This window comes from Rattus rattus, chromosome 11, assembly GCF_011064425.1.
Source record: "Rattus rattus isolate New Zealand chromosome 11, Rrattus_CSIRO_v1, whole genome shotgun sequence".
Classification (NCBI taxonomy): Eukaryota; Metazoa; Chordata; class Mammalia; order Rodentia; family Muridae; genus Rattus; species Rattus rattus.
In genome coordinates, this window is record NC_046164.1 from 54,584,410 (window position 1) to 54,597,290 (window position 12,881).

The 12,881-nt window shown below is 41.4% G+C and overlaps 1 protein-coding gene across 5 annotated transcripts in view; it reads left to right on the forward strand.

The window, feature by feature from the left end:
• The window catches only part of Ppargc1a (PPARG coactivator 1 alpha), a 648,614-nt gene that overhangs the window by 563,934 nt on the left and 71,799 nt on the right, over window positions 1-12,881 (forward strand). The window lies entirely within an intron of this gene.

Below are 12,881 nucleotides of genomic sequence, written 5' to 3' on the forward strand. Positions count from 1 at the left end.
GCTTCATAGGTGATGCTGAATAAATAAATGATTGTTTTATGAGTGAATGATAAAAATGATTCTATTGAGAAGAAATAATTAGTGAGAATAATGGCTACCATAATGGAATACGTCTGCTTTCTGTATATTGATACACATATCTTTTATTTTCATATATTATTTCACATGGAGTGTATATATATATACATATAAATATATGTATATGTATATATATTTCAGTTAACACATGCAGGCACTGAGTTTTAAAGTTAAGTAGTTTCACCAAAACCACACAGTTGACGAATAAAGATCTAACATTGAATTTCTAAATGTATCTGACTTCAAAGTCTATATCATTGATAAAAATAGGGAGAGCGTACTTCTTGGGTGACAGCCATCCTTTACAAAGATGCATCAAGCTGCTTCTTTGCTCAATATATTTAAAAATAGAATGGAATGTCTCCTCCTCGTGTTGGCCTGTGTGGAGGCACTGTGTAGTTGGTGAGCTGATGTTCTATGGTACACCTATGACATTCTACAATATGCCTGGAACATTGCATGGGTTTTAAGAGAATGTTCCAGGTGGAGGGGGCATGGGGGGTTCAGGGTTGAGGGAAGTGAGCAACAAACAATGGGTTGTGGTTGGTTATCCTTTCCCAGGCTTCTCGGCTGGGTCTTAGAAAGTTCATGTGAGGACTTGGCTGGTTAGAACTGGTAAATTGAACATTCCTCATCCAGTACACTTGTCAGGTTACAGGCCCATTCTAAGTCATGCAGCATTAAATAAACAGTTCATTTAGAACATGTCCATCTCTATAGACCTCCTATCTAATGATCGGCTACGGCTGCTCCATATTGGGTGAATGCCACACATTTTACAGATGACGGTATTGGGATAACTGAAAAGCAGGGGGAGGTTACGTGGTAATCATTACCTCCCAGGGAGGCTGGTTTCAGAGCTTTCTCTATGACCTTATGTCCTCCTCATATTTCATCTTGTGGAATCTGCATGGAGTACTTCTCATTTATAGCTTCAGGAGTATTGGCCCGGCAGCCAGTCAGTTATCTATATATAGATGCTCAATCTGTGCTCGCCACTCCTTTTGTTTCCCTATATAACTTCCCACACTGATAGGATTGTTTGCAATGCTCTAAAACGCATGGTTCATTTAATTTAATCTCCCATTAGGTCATTTTAAGCCAATGATTCTCAACCAAAGGCAATTTTGCATCCCCAGGGGGCATTTGACAGTGTCTGGAGGTATGCTTGACTGGTAAGAGTAGGTTCCAAGATGATGCCACTGGTACTTTGTAGGTAGAGACAAGGAATGACACTAAGTACCCTAGAGTGTACAGAGCAGCCCATTGTAAAATAGAACGATTGATTACAAATGGCTGATGCTGAGCTTGAGAAGTCCTGGTTGGTGGACAGAGTCCTGGTTTTGACAGAGGCTCGTGGCAATCCTCTCTGATGTCACAGGATCTCTTCTTCTTTGTCCAAGCAAAGGGTAAGGTCATATGTGGCAACACTGTCACCAGCGACAGCGGCAGCGTCATGAGCCCTTTCAGAGAGTGCTGACTCCCTCACTCTTTGCCCTCTAGTGTCAAACTCACACACATCTCTCCCACAGTTGAAAACAAAAGTGAGCATCGGTGAAATTCTAAAATTGAGTCATTCCATATTTAGGGACAGAGTCTTCTTTGCCTGGCCATAGCCTTGTGTGCCCTCTGCCAAAGAGCTGTTTTCCAGGGCCATCCACTCCCATGGACTTTCCTCCTGTGTTCCTTCCCCTTCTCCTGATCCTCAAAGTCCTGCCTCATCACATTTGAGAAGTCTGTAGCCTTGAGCAAGCCGAGCAGTCACAGCTTTGCCTGTGCTGATCTGTCAATTATAAGCATTATTATGTACCTCGGCCTCCCAGGATAAAATAAGCTATTGAGGAGTTAAACATTTTTTCCCTGACTCAAGTTGCACATTGATGACATTGCTGGAATCTGGCCATAGGGTTCTGAATCATAATCAGAACAGTGAGTGAGGTTTAGGCTGGTATGATGGTGCAGCTGAGCCGTCATGTGATGTTTGTTGAGTGTTGGGAGTGTGAAGTATTCACTTCCATTGGCCTCTAGCATATGTGTAAGTCTCGAGTTTAGTTTTCACTCCACATTACAAACATCACATAAGGAATGGTAAAGAAGGAATGGAGCTGAAGGGCTGGGAAGATGGCTCAATGGAGAAATCACTTAGTGCACAAGCACAAGAACCTAAATTTGACTCCTAAGCACCCCTGTCAGAAGACTAGCATGGTAGTGCATGCCCGAAATCCTGCTTGATGGGTGGAGACAGGAGTTTCCAGGAGCCTCCTGGTCTGTCAGTTTATTTAACTGCTCATCTCCAGGTTTGGTGAGAGATCTTGTACCAAATTTAAGATTGAAATTGATTAAAGACAACACCTGATGTCAACTTCTAACCTCCATATTAGCATGCTTGGGCACTTGTACACACACACACACACACACACACACACACACACACACACACACTGTACACACCCTATACAAACATACGTTATTTGTTCACATAAAATAACGCAATTCAATTTCACAATTTATGAAAGAATAAGTTCCACGTGTGGCAAAAGCAGTGCGAACATAGAGGTGATCACGTCATTCACTGGACACAAATTAGCCTGTGCGTGCAAAGTTCATACGTGGATATGTAAGTGAATGTGACTAGAAGCCATTTCAGAAAGCAGGGCATAGAGCCCATAAGGACAGCCTCCAGTGCTTGATCCGTGTGTAAGGAAAACAGGATGCTGTCTGTGAACACACTGGTAGCAAGATTTATGTTTTAGAGGATTGCAACATGACTTCCTTCCCCAGTTGCCTTTGTGCATTGTTTGGTAGAGAATAAAGGAGTGCTTTCAGGAACAGCACTGTGTAAAGATGGGTGGTATGGAGTTCATTTAAATAGCACCCGGACCTTTCTGGGTCACTGTGAGCTACCTTGTCTGTGCTTCAGTTTAACACCTGTTTTAATGCCTTCGTGATATGAGTGAATGCACGTCTTTCACTCATTGGTTTGGTACTTCTGAATGCAGCTGCTTAGGATTCCTTAGAACACTGGTATGTGGGAATACAGTTGTCTGGAGGTCATTTTCTACAAAGGACATAGAGGAGAGTCTATGGAAGAGGACTCTACAGTTTTAGCCAGCACTCAGCTTTAGTAGTGACTGCAACTCACAGTGAGGTTTAAGGTTCTGACCTGTGTAGGCGAAGGCTGAGTGGCAACTCCTTGTCTGTGTGGAAGGTGTTCTGTAGTGCATTGCCTAGGAGTGGGTGATGGAATCTCTCAGAACACTTGATTATCGTGGTAGGAGGATACAGGTGGCTTCACTATTTTTTTTATCTGTGGCTTTCTATGATATCCTAACATTTTCAATCATGGATATAGATTATATACATTTTAAGAAGTTAAAATAACCAATCTTGGCAAATTCACTAGACCCTTAGCTCTGATGATTCAAAAGGATTGAGGCTGATAGTTGTCACTGAAAATTTCCCAGCTTAAAAGTGATAAAAAAAAAAGTCAGTTACCTATACAGCTCAAAAGGAGATCTGTCTTCATTTTCTAGGGAAATTTAAATGCAGTTTGGGAGGCCAAATGCAGAAATGTAAAACAAGTAGCCTCAAATGGAAGGCTATGTGAGCATATATGTGCACAAGTGTTTGCATACTTTTGTATGTTAACAAATGGAAAATAGTGTAGAACTGTACAGCCATATACATGCATGTGCGTCCATAATAGCAATGTCTAACACATATAGGCATACATATATAATATGTACTATATTTATATTGGCAACTAGCAAACATTCCATGATCATGTTTACAAGTGTGCACATATGTGTGATTTCCAGCTAAGGAAGGAAACAGTAAGGTAGGTAGATTCGCCAAGGCTGGTGAGAGTGTGAAAGAAAGGTTTTCGGAAAGTAGGGCTGGAGGTGAAGAATTTGGTTCACTCAAAAGAAAATGTGGACCCGTGGGAAGACGCGATGTGAGTTTAGATTTAATATAGTTGTGCTGTTACGGCAGGCCATATTGGGAAGTATTCATGAATTTGTATGAGAGAAATTAGTGCCCCACAGGAGGCCAGCGTGATGGAGGTGGTACCAAAGAGTGATCATGCTGGGAGATCTAAGGGGTAAAGGCAGGTAGAAAATAGGGGAAGCCAGAGAGTATGCATGTAATACTAGGGCAGGCGAGGGAGGAGTGAAAGGGATAAGGGTCCAGGGAAAGAGTCAAAGAACCTTGAAGGAAAATTCCATCAGCCCTGATAATATGAGTTATATATAGAGGGAGGTGACAAGTAATGTTGACTTGAACACATTCCAAAGGAATCAGGTCTTCATGGATACCTCTTCTGGTCACAAGGCTGTCCAGTGTTACAAACTGAAGTACTTCCTACAACTTGTAAATCATTTTACAAACAATGCTTCACGTCCCTATGGCTTCAAGCAGATCATATGAACCCTAGTTCACCAATGTACATGATGTCTACACTTCCTCTCTTGTCTTCTTGGAGGACATTTTACAGTCTTCTATGGTAAATGAGTTCCTGCCTCTGTGCCAGTGTCCAGGATGACTAGTCTATGAATGGTCATCCTGTTGGAATTTTAACAAAACAGGCAAGAAAACCAAGTATGTAAAAACAAACAAACAGACTTACATTCATTTAATCATCCAAAGAATAAATTCCCCTGTGTTGTGCAGAGAGAGAGTGAATTCATTTACAATAATCACTTTTTAAAGATTTCTAGGATTCCCAATTTGCAATCAATAAATGTTTGCCATTTAAATTAAATTTACAGCCCACAACCAGATTTTTTGCCACACTTGGTAATGACACTTTCCAAGAGCATAGACTTCAAGTAAGAAAATAATAGCCATTTAAATGGGGAGATAATTGGCTGTAACATAAGAACATTGAAGAATGTTGAAGCTCACGGAGACTTATGGAGTATTTTAAAAATTTATGTTGTACTTATCTTCGCATTTGTAGTCTACCACAAAATTCCAAATTCTGAGCATAAATCAGTGAGATGTTCATCTTGGAGACTCGCAAATCAGAAACCAACAATCTGATGCAGTCTGCGTGCTATTGCTGTTGCATTTGCTGCTACGACCATCTACCATCAGCTTATACAGAGAGACCAACTGGGGCTTGACCTGTGTGTGCACCTCTCTCTCTCTCTCTCTCTCTCTCTCTCTCTCTCTCTCTCTCTCTCTGTGTTCATTTATGCCCCTTAGGTAAACACTATTTTAGACTTCTTGGCTTGATAACATCTGGCTTATCTTGGGAACATCTGGTTTATCACCCGATTTTCTCCCTGCCATTATGCTGACCACTGGAAAAAATATGGCTTAGGAGTTCTGCCCCACAGGGCTGTGTCTTTTGGCATCCACTCTTGCTAATAAATAGCAAGTCACAGGATTCAGGTTGCATGACCATGGGTCACTAGCACATACTTCTTCAGTTGTGGGTCTTGTTAATAAAAGTGGTAATTATGAGGGATGAGACTCGCTACTCTTCATCATAGAAGCTGATCCAGTTACCAGCCTTTGTAGTCTAGAAAGCAAGAATCTATATGTTTAATTAGACACAGTGATTACTTTTTTTTTTATTATTTTTTGCTCATTGTCTTTGGCAGTGCTTGAGATTGAATGCAGGGTCTCCTGCATGCAAGGCATGTAATCTACCTGCTGTGCCTCATCTCCAGCCTTAACTTTATATAGCACTGATTATCTTGTGATTTTGTGAGGGGTGTTAGAAGACATTTCATGTCAGATACTCTGTGTTCTTAGAAGTGGGTGAGACATTTGTTTATCTTAAAGCTTTTTGGTTTCCCAGAATCTCAAGTGAGTTATTTATAAGTAAACATTCCTTTGCTTGGATATGTTAGAAAGAAAGAAACTGAGAGGGAGAGAGCGAGAGAGAGAGAGAGCGAGAGAGAGAGAGAGAGAGAGAGAGAGAGAGAGAGAGAGAGAGAGAGAGAGCCCACATTTACAGGAAGAAAATCCTGAAGTTGAATCAGGAAAAGAATGACTCGCTGACTCCTTTGGTTACTTCAAAGCTGTCCATCTAGGTTAAAGCAAACACTATTCTGGGTTCTTCATTGGGCAAACAGTCCTTGTGCATAGCACCTGGGTGCTGTGTGCTAACCTCATACATATGCTGTTTTTATTTGTCTGTGGACATCTAGCTATGTGGGTTGTCATAGATGCACAGCCCAGCAGATGGCTCACCTAGGAATGAGAAGAACCCACAAAGCTGATACAAAGATGAATGTTGTTAAACCAAGACCCAAATTGTTCTTGCACAGTCTCTTGTCCCAGACTTCACATTTTTTTAAACAAGGTTAATTTGTCCCTATAATTATGTGCCTATTCTTTTAGCAATGAAAACTTTTATTGTGGGTTTAATAAAACGAATTGCCTGTGATATGAAATGATTCTGGAAGGCTTAGTTTTATCTTTTTCTTTAACCTCTCAAGCCTCCTTGTGCCCTGTGCAGTTCAGATGGAAGGCAAATCAGGAAACCTCATTTTGCTGTCAAAGATGCTGACTTTTAAGTAGCCAGGATGAACAGAAGGGGAAATTGGAAAGAAAGCCATGGTGAGGTGTCCAGAGCTTACTCTTCAAAAGGGTACAATTTTTCAAAGCAAAAGTAACTTCTTATCTGTGAAACCATACATTCTGAAATGATGTTACATGATGCTTGTGTACCTGTTCTTTCCAAAAATGTTAAGAGGATTCACAGTTTTGGATCCAACAACTAATGCTGTGTACACCTGGCCCTCTCCAACCATTCCTACTGCAAACTCTTCATTCAAGGTTCACAGCCAGATGGATTAATGAATTACCAGATCTTGGGGAAAATATCTTTGACTGTCTTTTATACACAACTTTCTCTTTCCCTCTCCCTTTAGTCTTGAGATTGGTGTTATCACTTCTACAACCTAAGTCTCTGTAGAATGTCCCCCCAGAAATATCTTCTTTGAGCATCATCCCCACTCTCCTATTCCTTCGCATCTTCTGTTCATAAGCAGTTATTTAAAGGGGCACAATACATTGAGGTTCATCAGGCAGGAAGGTAGGGAAGGCCCAGTAGCCAAATCTTTGGTACCCAATGACCTTCCTGATGCCAAATGTGCATGATTTCCTCTCTGCTCAGCCTCGAGAATGAGTTGTGTAGGGTTCCTTGCTCAATGCTGGCACTCTGAACTTTACAGGAAAGCCTTAGAGCTAGTTGAAAAGTGCTGGTGCTTGGCGAATACTAAATTACATGTAGGAAATAGTCTACAGTACCAGTTACACTTCATTTTTATTCTTGACACAGACACCTAAATCAGAGAACAGTAACATTTCAGAGATTATGCAAGCAGTTTGGGTATGTTCCAACACCATAATAGGATCAGAATTTTAAGGCCTTTTGTATTATTACCAATACTCGCTTAGTTTCTACTGCAGTGTACTTTGTAGGGAATTACAGCTTTTACTAAAAAGATTAAAATGCTATTATGCAAATGATTGCAGTATGTTATTATGTTTACAAATTAACATCCATGGCTCAACACACAAATTAACTAACTATTCTATCTGTGTTATTAAGGATTTAATAAAGTAACTGTTAATAAAAATGGGTAGCTCGGAACACTTAATAAGAAACAATTGTGATTTAACACACACAACTAGAGTCTGGTGTTTAATGTTCTAGGTGATAGAATAGTAAAATCAAGTTGAGCAAAGGCTTTAGAAAAGCCACCATTGTGTGAATGGTGGAAATGTTTGCTTGAGAGACTGAGGAGCGAGAACCAAACAGCTCCACTCTACAGTGGGCAGCCTATCAATGCATCTCAGCGGCACACGCACAACATCTTCTATTAAGAAGTATCTCATTGAAATGATAATTGCCCTCTGTTCCATGTCTGATACGTTCCACACTCCTGGCGAATACTTACATTATTCTAAAATGGAGCTCAGAGCCCATTTTGCTGTGGCGACTGGGACTTAGCTGCCGAGTATCACCGTGTGATAAAAGAGGAAAAGGCTAGCTTCAGACTAAGATGGCTTTACAAACAGGCTGCAAATTGCTATTCCTGGCTGCTCATGAGAGATCATAAAAGCCAGCAGATAAGAGCCGCCAAGGTCCCTGAGAAATGAATGTGTGTGATTATGTTATCTCTCACTTCGGATTTACTAGATGGACCGACAGCACCTTCACTTTAGGCCCACAGGAACAGTAGGGAGAGCTACAGATTTCGGATAATAAACTTTGCTGGGATGGGTTTAAATACTAAAACCATATCAAGTATTTTTTTTCTTTTTGTATGAAAATGTCCTTCTGTAACTCGACACCAAATGCAATGGATTACATGTAATGAAAATTTATATTAAAAATGAGTCTAAAATATCTTGTTTTGAAGAAATGGGACTCAAGAGGGACCTGGGATTCCAGTATTAGAATCCCCCGATAGGTCTCATGATAAGAAGTAGGGGGTATTACCTAAAATTAAGCAAGCTAACAGGGAGGAGACACAGGAATTACTCAAGAAGGTGCCAGAAAACTCAGTTTACATTTCCAATATTTTGAATTTATTTCTTCACTCATCAAAGACAAAAATAACTCTGCAAACAGTTACCTGTTTAGGTCTAAAGGCTGAGATTAGTACCCTGACCTTCCGAAACGGAAGAGCTAAACGTACTGAGGGAATGTACAGGCAGGGAAGCCATCACAAAGTTGGCCAAGGTTTGTGTGATTTATTTTGTTCCAAATAGCACCTCTGTTGTTGTTGGGAAACTGCTTATGCAAATTTTTGATATCTAGCTTTAGCAAGGTGCCTGGTTCCTTCATTTCCTTCCACATTTGGATAAATTGTGTTGTTCCTCACTATTCCAAATTTGTCCTTGTGGAAGTGAACACTTGCAAATTGTCTGAAGCTTCCTAAGAGAAAGAAAGCAAAGGAGGCAGGCGGGGTGGGGGTGGCAGGGAGGGGAGGATCCTGACCAAGAACAGTTTCTGTGACAGCTTATGATTTGATGGTGTGTAGCCTTGCCCTGTTCCCAGGCACCTGATCAAGAAAGTAGTACAATCCTGTTATGCAGGCATTCCGGAAATCTTGCCAACATTCACCTGACATGACCAGGGTTTAAAGTCCTTGAGGTAACTTTATGAAACAGGATGGAATGCTCTGCTTCTGGATATGAGTGACTATATACTTACATTATCTTATTTTATAAAGATGAGGTGGGGACGGGGGTGGGGGGGCGGGGGTGGCAGCAGCGACTGGGATCCTTGCCACAAACCGGCGGTAAAATAATTAGTCCAGGAGACAAATGTCTTGGACCATGTTTAAACAGAGCTTTAAGGACACAGTGTTCCCAACACTCACATATCTAAATACAAACGGGTGTCAGCTGTTATACAGACCAAAGCGTAACAGCCTGCTTCCACATAGGTCATCGTCAATCCATTTTGGTCACAGTCACACTGCACATCTGTTTCTGCGAGCTACAGCTTCTTAAGGTGGCATTTGGACTTCATAAGAGCACAAACAACCGAGCTATAAATTGCCACTGCTGGAGTTATTTTGAATAAGTGTATACTGTTTCATATTTATAATGGTGAGGCTTCATAATAGTCGCAGTGAATATATAACACCCATCAGTTCAACAAGCATGAAATTGTATGTTGTCAAGTTGTCTCATAAATAGAGTCATCTTCTGGCTCGCGATAATGTCAAACTAACATTTTTCCCCCCAGAATTGTCGAGGGGGTCACAAAAATTAAAGTTAAAATTAAAACAAGAAGGAAATAAAAAAGCAAGCAAGTAAGAGAAAGCAAAGGAGGAGGTACCCCCTTTAGATAGCTCTTGTAAAGCTGACTCTCCTGATGCTACCTCTCTCTCTCTCTCTCTCTCTCTCTCTCTCTCTCTCTCTCTCTCTCCTCTCTCCCAAAAAGCTAACTTTCCTCAAATGAATGCTAACTGGTTAATTGGACGTGCTTTCTCTGCCATCCAGTGATGCCACTTCTACCCAGACCTTGCAGGGTTAACACTCTGCAGGTCTTGCTGCCGAGTTGTACGTTTGTGAGCGTTTTTATTTTTCTTAAAGAAGTTTTCTCTTAAAAAAAAAATTCCATTCTTGTGATGAAAATCAGTGCTAATTGTTACAAGACTCTCTAACTCTGTGCTCTGTCAAGCTTTCTGCTTGCCTTTGCACCCCAGTTAACTCTTAATTCATTATCAGAGCAATAAGAGGAAGCGACAGGAAGACACTTGGTTCAAACTTTTCTGAGTCAGAAAATGAAGAGAGAGAGAGAGAGAGAGAGAGAGAGAGAGAGAGAGAGAGAGAGAGAGAGAGAGAGAAGAAATGATTGTACCAAATTTGCAACTTGCTGTAAGGAAAAAAAAGATGAATGGAAAGCACTCGCCAGCAGCTAGGGAGCAAGTCAGAGAGCAGTTTTCACAGTGGTTGAAATTTCTGCACCAGAGGCATGAGGAGAAACCAGTGCAAGTCTTTTTCTGCTTTTGAGAAATTCTTAGATGTGTTCAACTCTTCCCATCTTTCTTCAAATGGCCCGGGGACAAGAAAGCATTTCAGCCTGTATCTGCAATCATTTTGACTTAGCCAGTTAAGTTGCTAACTTTAGGACCTCAGGACACTGTCTTGTCTTAAATCAAACACTATGCAGATATTACCGAGGCTTATGGCTCACCCTGCTCTCTTCATCGCGGGTCGTCAGCGAGATGGATGGTCACGTCTTCTTGTGGAAGAAACGATTTGCTGGTCAAAGCTCTTGTTCTCATTTTTGCATTTCTTTGTGCTTTTGGGTTTAGAAGTTCACCCATTCCTTCACTGATTTATGTATCCATTCACCAGAAAATAATTATTATCATACCATAGCATGTTCAGCTACTTGTCGATATTTAGGGAGACAGTGGCTTTGAGCAGAATGTCCCCTGACTCCAGGAAGCTCACGCTGAGTGAGGAGAGCAGACTTCTAATGCCGGGGGAGAGGGGAGCGGGTAAACATTGTACTAAAGGGAGCACAGGAAGGGCTTATTTCACCTTAGTATATTGCTCATCAAAACGATAAATTTTGTTCTTCTTTCTCTTTCAAAAATACCGACAACTTGTAGTGTTTGTTGTCTTTTCTGGAGACAGCTTCCCTCAGCTACAGGACCTTTCTCTTTCCACTTAGGAGCTAAGAGATGGGATATGAAGCCTTTAAGGCAAAGGCTCAGGATTTTGAAATTAGGAGACTTGAGATAGGCAAATCAGGAAACCCCTTGGGTAAAATAAGAATTTGCTCGTTGGAATTGTTGAGGGAAAATAAGAGGAGGCCAATCTGAAGGAAGACAGCCCCTCTGTCAGCAGGGGTTACATAGTGCCTCTGGCAATGTGTGTGTTGGGGTTACCATGGACCAGAACCGTTTTGTACCATTTTAGGCTTGGTGACCTTTCTCTCTGAGAATGATATTTCAGTCCAATTGGAAAGGCTAGCATGCTTTTGGCTGGTAAGAAGCACCCTATATGGGTGGCATTGCCCTCTCTGAACAAACTGTCTCTAATCCCCTGTTTCTAACTGCCATCGCATTACCTCTTTTGGTAGAGCAACTGATGGACTGTCCTGTCCCCTTTGGCATGGCACTACAGGAAGAATGTCCTGTATCCCTCTACTCTTCTGTCTTGAAAAACCACATATCATTTCGCTAAAAGCATTATTCAATTAGATCCCATTCAGATTTCTGTAATGCTCTGACTTAAATCTCTTCTCCCTGGTCCCCTTTGAGAAGTCTATTTCTCCAGTTGAACAGCTTTTTTATAGATGAAAAGAAGCCTCTTTTAAAGGAATGCCCTTGATTTTTCCATGGACTCTTTGCCTAAGGATATTAGCTTCCCTGGGTGTCATCTCATCTGCTCAGATGTGAACTTGGAGGCCCTGTATTCCAGACATAGTTCTCTTGGGTGTCCAAGGAACCTAGCCAGCTTAGATTATGTCCAGAAAGGTTCTCGTGTCAGGATCCTCTTGTGTCTTGCCAGCCAATTCTTAGCAGGGACACCCTGCTCTCCTCTGAGCTGTGTGTCTCCACCTGGCTTTTTTTGGTAGTGCAGCCTAGTGGGTAGGCTCCTTTTTTATTCATATTGGAGGAGAGCCTAACAAATGCCTGGGAACTGGAGCACAGTGATTCTCCACAAGATAAGTGGCTTTTTTTTTTTCTCCTGCTGGTTCCCAATTCCAGGTCTCTGCATGCCACAGATTGGAGCGTTACATTAGGTCACCATGCTACTGTCTCACTCCTTTAATCCTCAACCCTAGCTGTGTGGCTGCCATCCTAGAGGAATTTGTGTCAATTTCTCCTGGGATAGATCTAGCCTGGGCTGCTTTGCAATAATTGTTGGAACTGACAATTTTGACAACGGCGTTCTGTCCACACTGAGCTAAAGAATTTTTTGTGTTTAGATGTATTCGGAGGTGACTAGGTGTTGCCCAGTCTTAGCAGATAACTGACCCTGTGACTCTGTATAGCTCAAGCCCTACCCTGTTTGATTTGACTTCGAATGGCAAATGTGTTTCTTCTGAGTCAGCAGACATGATGATCACCTCTACTGGACTGTGTGACCTGCCTATTGCTTTAGAATGAAGAAGAACAAAATATGAATCTTACGTTTTCCTTCAGTGTCTGGCTCACTGTGATTCCTGACATAGTCTATGGCGGAAAGAGAGATTGTCTTTCATATAGAAGATGCATGTCTAACTCAATCACAGTGGTTATTTTTATAACTTGCACTGGAAGACCTCATTCCTCTGGCCATTATTAACACGATTAATTGTCTGAAAC